The sequence below is a fragment of the Ursus maritimus genome, unplaced genomic scaffold, assembly GCF_017311325.1.
Source record: "Ursus maritimus isolate PB19 unplaced genomic scaffold, ASM1731132v1 scaffold_2, whole genome shotgun sequence".
Classification (NCBI taxonomy): domain Eukaryota; kingdom Metazoa; phylum Chordata; class Mammalia; order Carnivora; family Ursidae; genus Ursus; species Ursus maritimus.
In genome coordinates, this window is record NW_024424452.1 from 96399544 (window position 1) to 96412336 (window position 12793).

The 12793-nt window shown below is 39.8% G+C and overlaps 1 protein-coding gene across 1 annotated transcript in view; it reads right to left on the reverse strand.

The window, feature by feature from the left end:
• The window catches only part of LOC103657661 (complement receptor type 2), a 38841-nt gene that overhangs the window by 25690 nt on the left and 358 nt on the right, over positions 1-12793 (reverse strand). The window lies entirely within an intron of this gene.

A 12793-nucleotide genomic window follows, 5' to 3' on the forward strand; every position in this document is an offset into this window, starting at 1 on the left:
ATGCCTGTCTCAAATATACAACTGGGGCTACAAGTGGTGAGAACACATTTTGTCTTACTACTGAAGATTCTGCAGCCTCACTGCAGATCCTTTGTTATCCTTTGATGCTGGACCCCTTTGAAAAAGCCCACAGAAAGTGATCAGAGGTTTTGAATAATGACCTCCTAGTTTTTACTTCCTTGTCCTAATACACATGAAGGATATTGTTTATAGCTGTGTTGATATATGCACATCTTTCCTGAATGAGTCTCAGAATAAAGGAAAAACTGCCAACATCCAGAACTTCTGGTTGATTTCCATTGAGCTCCAAGAGTTGCTCATCAGTAGAGGAAATGGCATAGGAAGACCCAGCCAAACCACTTCAGCACATCAGTGCTACTCAGTTTCAGTAGGGAGAACATTGAGAGCATTTATCTTTAAATATAGAATACTTGATACAATATGTAGTCAATTCAATAAATTTAGCTTTGGTCTGCATCCTAGATCACACAGAAGACTGGCATGTATATATATACTCAAAGCACACATATGAATAAGATGTTATGCATGGGAATACACCAAAAATCAGGAGACAAGATCTATACTTGATTATTTTTGTTTTCTACTCACGTTCACAGACAGGAAACGTATTATTCCAGAGTACTCTCATTCCTTCTGAGACACACTGACTAGAAGATTGGCCATTTAATTGGTACCTTAAATAATAAGGAGTTGCAAATCATCACCAGAACAAATCAATTTTCAGCTGCATGGAATTAATCACGTCTCCCAAGTATGTGATATTAATCATTTCTGGCTTAAGGAAGAAGTCCAAGATTGTGAATCAGCTCAGCTATGTGATGACTTCAGACCAGGTAAAAAGATAGAGAAAAAAAAAAAACTTAATGATAGTATTCTCTTTTTGAATTCTCCCTTTCCTCTTTGGCATCCAAATGTCAAAATTCTCTTGACCATTTAGAAAGAAAAAAACCTCAGTTCCTACTGAAGAAAACATCAAAGACCTTGTTACCTAAGATCACCCCCCAAAGAACCCCTCCTACTGAACCCTCATTGTTCTTCATAATAGGAACCTTAATTTCTGACCCCAAATTTTGCTTTTTCACATGATGAAAGGACAATTCCTAGCTCTCCCTGGCCATGCACAATACATAGAGTTGGAGAAAAATCAATAGGATTTGCTTCACATTAGTATTATTAGTCATACAAAATAAAGAAAACAAGAAAAAAATAATAAAGAGAAAAAAAATTTAGCTATCTTTAGAGATCACTTTTTGCATTGCTTAGCTATGGATCATAGGTCTCAGTCCAGGCCCTCTCCTTTCACACTCACCCCTTATCACAAACAAATGAAACCACTGCCCCAAGCCGAAGAGTAGGAGGAGCCACCACACGGCCATTGAGAAGTTGGTTTGGAATGGCATCGCATGATTTTGCTAGGAAAAAAAAGACAAGGCTGGCACATGAAGAGTCAGGAAACAGTTGAGTTTCCTTAAGATGGAATAAAGCTTTAGGCACCTTCACATTCAGGGGCTGCATGGCTCCAGGTTCCCAAGGATGTACACTGTATAGGGCTAGTTCCAATGAGGGTGTAGCCAGCGTCACAGCTGTAGGACACTTCCTGTCCAATTGGAAAGAATTCCTTATCCAAGATGTTATAACTACCATGGTTGATATGTGGAGGTGGTAGACACCCTGAGAAAAGAACAGGACCAGAGGCCTTTTATTTCTGAAATAAGAACTTTGTCCTCTACAGCCTAAGCCAACTTGGGGTTGACAGGGTTGGGATGAAGGTGGTTATGTCAACACTCCTAAGTGTAAGGCAGAGACTACTTTGGCTGGGGTGGAGGTGGAGTGGGACTTTATTTTTTCAGATAGGATGAACCATGAAACTACCTGCTTTTCCTATCTTGATCTATGCTGGGAAACATTACACCCACTCATCATTTTCCATGTCATTTAACTAAAAAGGTCTTGGATATTCTCTCACTAATATTGTAGCCAAGGGAACCTAACTATTATAATACATTTTTACTATCACAATGTCCCTCTTTCTCCCTGCTGTCCCCAAACCAGGCTGATAACATTTCTGAGCTGTGTGGGAGGGCCTCCCAATGTTGCCAGGTTTTTAGTAAGTCAGACATTTCTTAATAAGAGTAGGGGAGAAAGGGAGAGTGGGGAAGTGACCCAGTCTTAATTCTAGCCTTGTTCCACAAAGGCCACATTTTTCAATATGAGAATGTATAAGGTCTACAGTATTTTTAATCAAATTCTGACATCAGCCAATTTCCTCCATTGGCATGGCCAATAGGATTGAGAGTTTATTTGACCCTTGTTTAAATAAAATTAAATCATATATATGTTTGGAGGGGAAAAAAATCTCTCATCATTGGCTCGCTCCTTCCTTCCTTCCTTCCTTCCTTCCTTCCTTCCTTCCTTCCTTCCTTCCTTCCTTCTTCCTTCCTTCCTTCTAGGTCTTCTAATTTGCCCTACATTAATGCAGATCTTGTACTGTCCCAGAATATAGTAAGTTTCCTACTTCTTCAAAATTTAGATATTACTTTCAAAGTTTACTTTAAAATTCTTTAACCAGCATACCCAACTATCTTTCCCCTCCTCTTCTCATAAATACCATATATCTATTTCTCTAAAAGTTTCATTTTGTTTCTAGATCCCTAAAGTTTCAGCACAACTCACCCTTAGAGCACTTTGGCAGTGGAGGATTCCATTTGCTGTTTGGTTGGCACCATACTATGTTGCTGCCTTTCATGGTAAAGCCAGGCTTACACCTAAACATCACAGTATCATTTAAAGAAAATGAACGTCCAAATCCAGATTCCATAATTCCATTTTCAACTTCTGGAATTGGGCATTTGACTGGAGGAATACACTGAGGGGGAGGGCCACTCCAGATGCCAACTTGATTGTCTTTGCTGGTACAATATATTGACTTCTCACCCAGGAGGTCAAACAGCTTTTTTCCATTTGGTCCAACGTGGCACTTATAAGTCACCACCATTCCATAGAAAAAGTCCTCTCTACTGCTGCTGTAAAAGTCCCCATTGGAGATGGCTGGGGGTGGCTCACAAGGAATAGCTTTTGAGGGGTAGGTGGGAAAAGAGAGAAGGCATTTAAAGGTTATACCTTCTGGGAATTTTGTCTTCACTCTTGCAAACCAAATTTCAACTCAGCCAACAATTAACCCAGATTGTTGAAATTCTGTATCCTCCTCTCAAAGATTATTCTTAATGGGAAGTATCAAGGTAGAAAAAGTTATGGAACTGGCCTGATGAAAAGTCAAGAAACTAGGATCTGGTCACCATTCCTCCCAACCCCCACCCCAAAGTATAGATAAACTGTTATGGGAAACACCTAGGACAGCCAACATTTTGCATAGAATAAAGATGGCAGTGTATAATCTCATAGCACATTTTAGATTTCAGCACTTATTCACTATGAAATAACTTATCAAAGAACTGTAATCAAAGGAAAGTGTGGTGGGATTGGGAGATACAGTAGAAGAGAAACTACAGCTGTGTGCCCAGAACTACCCAAACCAGGTGTGAATTTCCTGGGTGCTCATTTTGATGTGCAGATGCCCAATTCCCCTCTAGAAGGGGACAAGAGGAATTACATGGGGTGTAATTAAGGAATCATCTTACTCACTTTCACAAAGAGGCATGTCCTTATCCCAGGTTACAATATTGTCTGAGATAATACATGTAGCAGATGAATCACCAATAAGTCGGTATCTAAAGACAAAGAAATGGGTGATCATCTTCCAGCTAGTGTGACATTTTAGGAAAGCTTAGTTCTTTTTCTACTGAAAGAATGGGAAAGGGTTACATACATATCATGTATGACAAATAATGGGGATCAACTAAGGACTCATACAAAAATTCAACAATCTAAAGCCAAATGAGATTTGGCTCCTGGTCAGGAATGTTGGAGATTTAAAATCAGAAGAAGAGTAGCCCCAATTTCTTTCTCTTTTAGTGGATAATTTTGAAGAGTTTTCTCTCTTCACTCTGGATCAGATCAGAGTGGCAATTCTCTTTTTGCTTATCTATTTTTAAGGGTAGGTGGCAATTACTTGGATTTCTTTTGAAGAACTGATGGTTTCTGGTTGAAACCACTGTTCTAATACCCATGTATTCTGAAGATGTCTCCTGCCAACTCACCCTTGATCACAAGAATATGTAATTGTTGACCCAAGCACGACACCCTTGGGTATGAGGACAGAGCCATGGAGGAGTTCTCCAGGACTCGTACATGATTTACCTATAATGGAGAGCAAAACAAAACAGAATTTGGGACTGGGATTTGGGGGATGTTCTGTGTTTCATATTAAATACCAACCTGACTGGACTTGCCAACTAGCCTACTCACACTTACTCAAAGACATTTTTGACATTTACAAAACTTCTATCTTCCAAAGGATCAGTCAACTTCAGAATACTATTTGTTTAAAGCATGCGCTCTATACTTCTGAGAATGGTTGCAAACATTATTAGTGGTTAATCATAATTTGTAATCTCTATTTCCCCTTTTTATGTTCTGTCAGTTGATGGCATCATTTACCAAGTCTGTGGCTTAAAAAAAACTCATAGTCATCACTTCCTTTCTGTAACTCATCCTCTACCCACTGCTCTTCATTCAACTGCTAACCAAATTTTAGTGACCAGATTCCAGAAATCTCTCTCCAAACCAACTATTTAGTCATTGCTGTAGTCTCTGATTGGATCATTGCATAGCAAAATTTACCTTTCTAACTTTGGTCTCAATTGGTCTAGTACACCTTCTATACCACTGCATATATTATCTTTCAGAAACACAAATATGGCATTGCCCCTCCCTGCATTTAAAACTTACAGTGACTTACTATTGTTTATTGGGAAAAAAATGCATGGCCCATTACAATTAAGCTTCAGTCCACTTAATTAACTGCTATTCCCCACCATGCTCCTTATACTCCAGCCACACTGGATTATTATTTTTTCCAAAGACTTCCTGTTCTTTGTACCACTATGCTTTTGAATATGCTATCTCCTCTGCCTGTAATGCCTAGATTTCCCTAATTCTCCAAGACAACATTCGGTATTTACTTCCCTATGGTCCCATAGAACTTTATCTCTATAAATAAAAGAAATTACATCAGAGTACAGCATTTATTTAAAAGCCAGTCTTCACAGCTAGTATAGGAGCTCCTCAAAGGCAGAGACTAGCTAATTTTTCTGTGTACCCCCATCCCCATTATCTAGCCTAATGCTTCACAACTAGTGGTTACTGAAAAATATTTCTTGAATTGAATGGGATAAGAATGAAGTGACACCCGTGTTCTTTGTATACTAACTTTTAATCTCACTCAACACAGTATGGAGACCGTAGAACAAAGTTGTGGAGCTTACAGGATAAACAGGGCTGGCCAGCTGTGATGACTTAATCCCAATACCCAATGTTCTTAGGAATAAAAGAAACATGGAAAACCCAGGAACCCCCTTAATGTAAGATGATTTACTAATTTGCTGGTCTTTTATCTTGAAAATAATAGATTAGCTCATAGACATACACTGATAGACCCAAAGATGACTCTTTTACAGATTACTCACGTTTACAGAATTGCTGAGCATCTGACCACTTGGAGGTCTTTAGACAGGTGATAGAGAATGACCTCTTGATATACCCAGGAAGGCATTCATATTCCCAAGTTTTCCCAACAGCAAACTCAGACTGATCACTCTCAATTTTAGGCTTAGCAAAAGGATACCTTGGCAGGAACTTACACTGACCTAGAGACAAAGACCACAGGAATATCAAAACTAGAAGACGCTAAAACTTCTACTGTGCTTCTGTTTTGTTACCAATTACCCTGACAACTTTGATCTTTAGAAAGTAAACCTAAAATGTGGCAGTATTTTCTGGGACAAAGAACCGGTCTTGCACTATAAGTGCATATGCAGAGATATAAGCTCAAAAGTTCAAAGACTTTTTAGGATAGACTTAGAGGAAGAGCTGGAGAACATAATTTTTTATAAAATTCCATGAAGACCCTGGAGTTGTTCCATATTCTTAAAGACTCATTACAAAAAACTAAAACCTTATCAATAAAAGCCTTCCTGGGATAACACAGGGAACTAAAGTACATTAGAGACCCCTAAGTACAGCACATGTATGATCCTCTAAAATTAGTTAAATGAATTCACATTACTCTGTTAATCATTAAACCTTTTGGTCCTAGCAAGATGAAAATATGTTCATTATTCTTCATTATTTTATTCCATTAGAGTCATATGCCCCCTAAGAGAGCAGAGTAAATACTTCTGATGGGTACTAGATAAAAGGAACTAGTCATTTTGAGACAGCTCCCTGTGATTAATAATATTATTATTACTATTAATGAAACAAATCTTATCCTAGGAGATGAGTAAGAAACTGTAACACCCATACACTTGAGGATGTACCTGGAAAAATCATTTTTCTGGTTATGAAAGAGAGCTCGAGTTTCAACTCCAGAATGGCAGGATATTTGAATATCAGATTTATAAATCTCTTTCTTTTTCAAACAAGTTTGAGACAGGTACAGGTGAAAGTCAAAGAATAAACACAAGGGGGGCCTGGGTGGCTCAGTTGGCTAAGTGTCTGCCTTCTGCTCAGGTAATGATTCCAGGGTCCTGGGATTGAGCCCCACATTGAGCTCCTTGCTCAGCAGGGAGTCTTTCTCCCTCTCCCTCTGCCTGATGTTCCCCCTGCTTGTGCACTCTCTTGCTATATCTCTGTCAAATAAATAAATCTTGAAAAAAAAAAAAGAATAAACATGAACTAAATGAACAATGGCAAACACATAGCTCCCAAGATTGCAGCCAGACTTAGCCTTCCTGTAGCCCGACACTTCTGTTGGAGAAGTCATGGACAGCACCTAAGAACAGCCATCCCTGTTAGGACCCAGATATCACTTCAGGTCTTCTATTCCTCTCCTCAACTCCTTTGGTTTTCTTCATTAACCCCCACAAATGTCTCCAAGTGCATACCTGTGCAAAACAGCAATACTATAGGGAAAGTAAAGGTCTGACCCCAAAGAAGACCAACTTCACAATCCTGGCATTACTTGTACCAATTCATCCTAATCAAGTGATTTAATAAATAATTACATAACTTGAATATGGACAATACCAAATAATTCTCTACAAGCAGGAGGACCAATTTAAATTTGTAATGATCAGTAGCAATGATGTGGACTAAGAAGGAACCGAGATCTAAAAGCAGCAAGGGCAGAAAGGTATTTTATAATGTGATCTTCAGAGGTGAACGGAGATAAGAATCATACTTTCTGGATGAGAAATAATGGGAAAATCTTATCCCCAATAAGACTTGAGACTCTCTCTTTTGGGGGACAATAGTTCTTATTTGTAATGAATTGCCAAAAATCCAGGTCACAAGAAGAATTTCCATCAGTCGTGTTCTCTTCCATATCAGAGAAAAGGAGGTTAGTCCTTGAGCCATTAAGAAATAAAACTTTTCTTAAGGGTTGCTGCACATCATTCTACAATCAAAAGGAAAAATCAGAGTAGATCATGACCGGATCTAAATTAGAAGACAGTGGTAAGATACTGCCATGTGCATTCTTCAAACCCTGTTAAAAACGGATAAGGCAAAGCAATTTCTGGAGAACAGGGATATGCTTAACTCTATTTGGGTCCAAGGGGCTTTACTTGGAATGGCTTAGAAATCCATTTTAAATGAATGAAGAATATATAAGATAATAAAAATAAAACTGAAAGTTAGGTCAGAAAGCAGATAGGAGGAAAAATTATTATTGAGAATGAAAATTATTATAATCAAATGCCTTAACACTGGGTTTCCTGGCTATTTGATCATTTTTGAAAGACAGTTATGCATATTAACCAAGGTACTGTCCCAAACACAGGAGATACACCAAGAACATTAGAAACAAGTTTCCCACCCCCACGGAATATATATTCCTATAGAGGGAGAGAGATAGATGGATACCAATAATTAAATGGTATGTAAAGGAAATAAACAGAGTGATGTGTCAAAATGTAATGCACCAGGAGGAGGAAGGGACAGGGAGGCAAAAGACTTCAGCTATGATGGTTGAGGAAGGCCTATGAAGAGGAGACATTTGAGTTGTGACTGGAGAAGAGCCAGCCAGGTAAAGCACTGAATAAAAGCATTTTAGGCAGAAGCCTAATAGCGGGGATGGGTTTACTATGCTTTAGGGATAGACAGAAGGCAAGTGTGGCTAGAATGTAGTGATCAAAATAAAGTGGTAGGAGATCAAGTTAGAAAGCCAGCAGGAGGAATCATATTAGACTTCTTAGGCCACAGTAAGAAGTCTAAGTAGAAGTCACCAGAGTGTTCAAGCGGGAGAGTCACATGGCCTGATTTACGTTTAAAAAGAATAGTCTGGCCAGTGAGTGAAGAATGGACTAGATTTTTGTTTTTAGAAGCAGGAAGTATAAGTCTGGAGGCTATTATGATAGTTCAGACAAAAAAAAAAAATGAGGCTTGGACCAAAGGAAGACAGTGAGACGTGGATGGGTTTGGAATACATTGTAGAAGTAGAATTTAGAACAAAAACTATTAGATGGGGGGAGGGTAGGGAAATGGCAGGATTCAGTAATGTCTTCTAGGCTACTTATAGTGACTTGAGCTACTTGATTGATGGTAATACCATGTCCTAAGATGGGAAAGCACCAGTTTGTGTGTGTGTGTGTGTGTGTGTGTGTGTGTGTGTGTGTGTGTGTGCAGAATTGGTTCCATGTTAGAGTTGGTATATTTAACACACTTATTGGGCCCACACATGGAGATGCAGGAAGGCAGTTGGATGTACAAAGTTTTCACTCAGGAGAGAGTTCAAGACTACAGATAATAAATGAGTCATCAACATATAAACAGTATATAAAACCATGAGACTGGATATGATCTCTTAGGAAGATGGTATGGAGAAAACCAGAGGAGGCCCAGGGCTGAGCCCCAGGACCTTAAAATATTGAGAGATAGGGCAAAAAAAGACCAAGAGTAACCAGAGAGGTACAGAAAAAAACCAGATAAGAGTGCCCTGTTTTGGAAGATGAGAATGAAAATGGTTTCAAGAGAAAAGTAGTAGTCAGCTTTTGCTGAAAGACTGAGAAGATAAGGAGAGAAAAATGACCATTGGAAATGCCAGCATGAAGGTCAGTAGTAACATTGCTGAGAGCAGCTTTAGGAGAATGCGGGGGAGAGAAGTCTGTCTGGAGTGGGTTGAGGCAATAAAGAAATGTGAGCAAGTAGGGAGTGAGAAGTTTTGAGAAGAGGGATGAGAAGGAAGAGAAGAGGGTCATGAGAAATCCCCTGACCACCCCCAGTAAAGGATGCTCTGGAGCATATTTAACTGCTGGTAGGGCTGATCCAACAGAGAGATACAAACGGGTGATAGAAGACGGGGTATCTGCAGAAGTCAAGTCCTTGCACAGGCAAGACGGGATGGAATGTGACCATAATTCAGAAGGAAAAGTTGACTTTTGTTGGGAGAAAGGATTTTTTTCCATTGATACAGGAGTTCTTACTGAACTCTCCATTATGTGCTAGTGTGAGGGATTCATCAGGCAATAAGACAAAGACCTTGCTCTCATGAACTTGTATTTCAATGAGAGAACAAGCAACAAAGTAAAAAAATAAACAAGAAGGTCTCATATGATGAAAGGTGCTCTATGGAAAATAGAACATGGTTGTGTGATAGAGCGTGACTGGGGTTCAGACTACTTCCGATGAGTCAGAGAAGGGTGGCCAGGGGAGGTGAGACCTGAATGTCGAGGAGATGGGTGAGAGACGATATGTAAGAAGGGTACTTCAACAGATGGAACCCCAAGTCTAAACAAACGTGACTATGTTCAAGGAACAGAAAGAAGGCCATGTGGCTGGAGCAGAGGGAGTGAGGGAGGAGAACAGAATTTCAGAGAGACAGAAACTTAGAGTCAAGGTTAAAGAGCATGGATTTTGTTCTAATGTGATGGGAAGCCGTTGGCAGATCTTAAGCAGGGGAGACAAAGGATCTGATCTCAAATGAAGGTAGATGACTGATAAATAAGGGAATTCCTATTTAATGATTTTGTTTTCTTAGTGTAGAATGAAATGTTGCTGTAAGTCAGGCAAGAGTGAAATTTAAGAGTGCAGGAAATTAGAATCAGTTTATGCAAATAAACAAAAGGAGAAAAGTGGGAAAACACTCTAAGAAGGGAATTTGCTTCCCATAGCACTTCGCTCATAGCAGTGTACCCTACAGATACTTGCTTCAGAATCTTCCAGAGTACTTGTTAAACTCAGCTTCCTGGGCCACACCCCAAACCAGAGGATCTCTGAAGAGTGAGATGGAACCCAGGAACCTATATTTTAAAAGGCACCTCAATTCCTCAAAAAATTAAAAATAGAACCGCCACACAATCCAGCAATTCCACCTCTGGGAATACATTGAAAGGAAATGAAAACACTAACTCAAAAAGAGATCTGTACCCCCATGTTCATTGCAGCATTATTTACAAGACATGGAAACCACCTAAGTGTCCATCAATGGATGAATGGATAAAAAAAGTTGTGGTATATATACGTACAATAGAATATTATTCAGCCATTAAAAATGACAAAATCTTACCATTTGTGACAACATGGATGGACCTTGAAGGCACTATGGTACATGAAATGTTACACAGAGAAAGACAAATACTGTACAATCTCAGTTATATGTGGAATCTAAAAACAAACCACAAGCAAACAAACCAAACCCCCAAAACTACACCAAATTCATGAAGAGATCAGTTTGTGACTACCAGTAGTTCAATGGTGGGAGGGCAAATTGTAGGAAGGTGGTCAAAAGGTACAAAGTTCTAGTTATGAGATAGATAAGTACTAGGATATAAAGTTCACCATGATGACTATAGTGAATACTGCTGTATGATATGCAGGAAAGTTAAGAGAATAGATCTGAAACATTCTCATCACAAGAATTTTTTCTTTTCTTTTTATTGCATCTAAATGAGATGATGCATGTTAACTAACCCTATTGTGGTAATCATTTCACTGTATATGTAAATGAAACTGTAGTGGGTATATACCTGAAACTTATACAGCAATATATGTCAATTATTTCCCAATAAAACTGGAAAAATAAATAAATTCTATGAAAAGTGCTTCAAGAGTTTGTTAAGCATCCTCCAGGTCAGGAACTGGCCAAGAGTCAAGGGACGGTCTAGGGAGGGTACATAGTAGAAGCAAAAGTCAGGAGGGGTGTGTGGGCAAAGCATGAGCAAAGGACCATGGGAGATAGTCAGGCAAGAAGATGAACAGTGCATTCATGATTGGAAACAGTGGGGAATCTGGGGGGCATGTTCAGATGGGATCCAACTACAAAAAGGCCGAAGACATTAGATTTTTTTTTTTTAATCCCATAGTGAGTAGGAAGCGAAGGAGTGGAGGAATGAAAAAGTGTATTTTACAAGCTTGGTTTTCACCATCGGCCAGTTAAAGGCTGGTATCAAGAGTGACCTTTAAGAGAGGAGGTCATGACAAAGGTAATCATAATGCTTATGATTAGAATGTTGGCGTAAGACCGCTAAGACAAACGACAGAAGCACATTGGCCAGAACCATTGACAGGTAGACCTCATCGTTCCTGTGTCTGGAGTTAAGTGACCAGAGGGTGGTTGCATGCTGGTCCTGAAAGGGGATGAAGAACTGGCAGGGCTGGTGGAGAACCTGATTTTCAATTGCCAATATCAGCTCTAAAACTCAGAAATAGTCATGGAATGCTAGTGAGAAGTCAGGTCTGAAACTGTGCCATCCAGACAGGTTAGGGAAAGTTGTGAACGTGCACTTTTTCACAGGAAGTTAATACGTAGGAGAGAGCCATAAAGACGCTGGTCTGGGGAAACGTTGGACTAAGGGTCAGGAGAAATCTGGATGTCAGGAAGCAGACAAAGTCGACTGGAATAGAACCAATGTAGCTCTAAAATTAACAAGCTGGGGTGATTATACTTAAAGGCTGGCTCCACAAAAACGGGTCTATATAGTAGTCTTATGACTGATATTTAGTAGTCACAAGTAACACCCATCTTTCATTTGCCTAATTTCACCTCATATTCAAGGCAGCGCGGTAAGGTGGCAGAGCGGCTGACCACCAGCTTCCTTTTACAGATGAAGAAACCGAGGGTCAGGGAGCTACAAGACTTGCCAAAAGTCACCCAGTTATTGAGGTCTGCAGATAGTAAACTTCTTAACTAGGAATTCACTGCATCCAGGAGATAGAAAGTTAGAGCCATGTTGTGGCCAAGAGACTCTAATCGTAAGAAACTACTATACTTCTCTAAAATTAAGACAATGGGAAGGGTGTGTGGGGGGGTGTTAAACGTTGAATGAGACCTTCTGGAGCCCTTACCATTAAAGGAGTTAAGTAACACGAAGATGACTGTAGTTTTAATTCACATACCAACTTTTCTCAATAGCTCCAGGTGTTTCCCATTTAGAATCTCTTTACCAGCATCCCATCAAAGTTCAAAAAACATGAGAACCACGCCGCGGACCCAGACATTATTCTTATTCGGGGAAGGCAGCGGGAGGTCTTTGCACACACCACGGGTAGGTTTTGGTTACTTGGCTAGCGTTAGCGCTTGCAGACCTCGGGCACAGAGAGATGAGCATCTCCTGAGTCCCGGGAGCCAAGAGCCCAGACAGCGCAGAGCGAGTGGCCCCAGCCCCAGGAGGAGCGAGTAAAGCACTTTCAGGACCAGAAGATCGTGGCGGGGGGG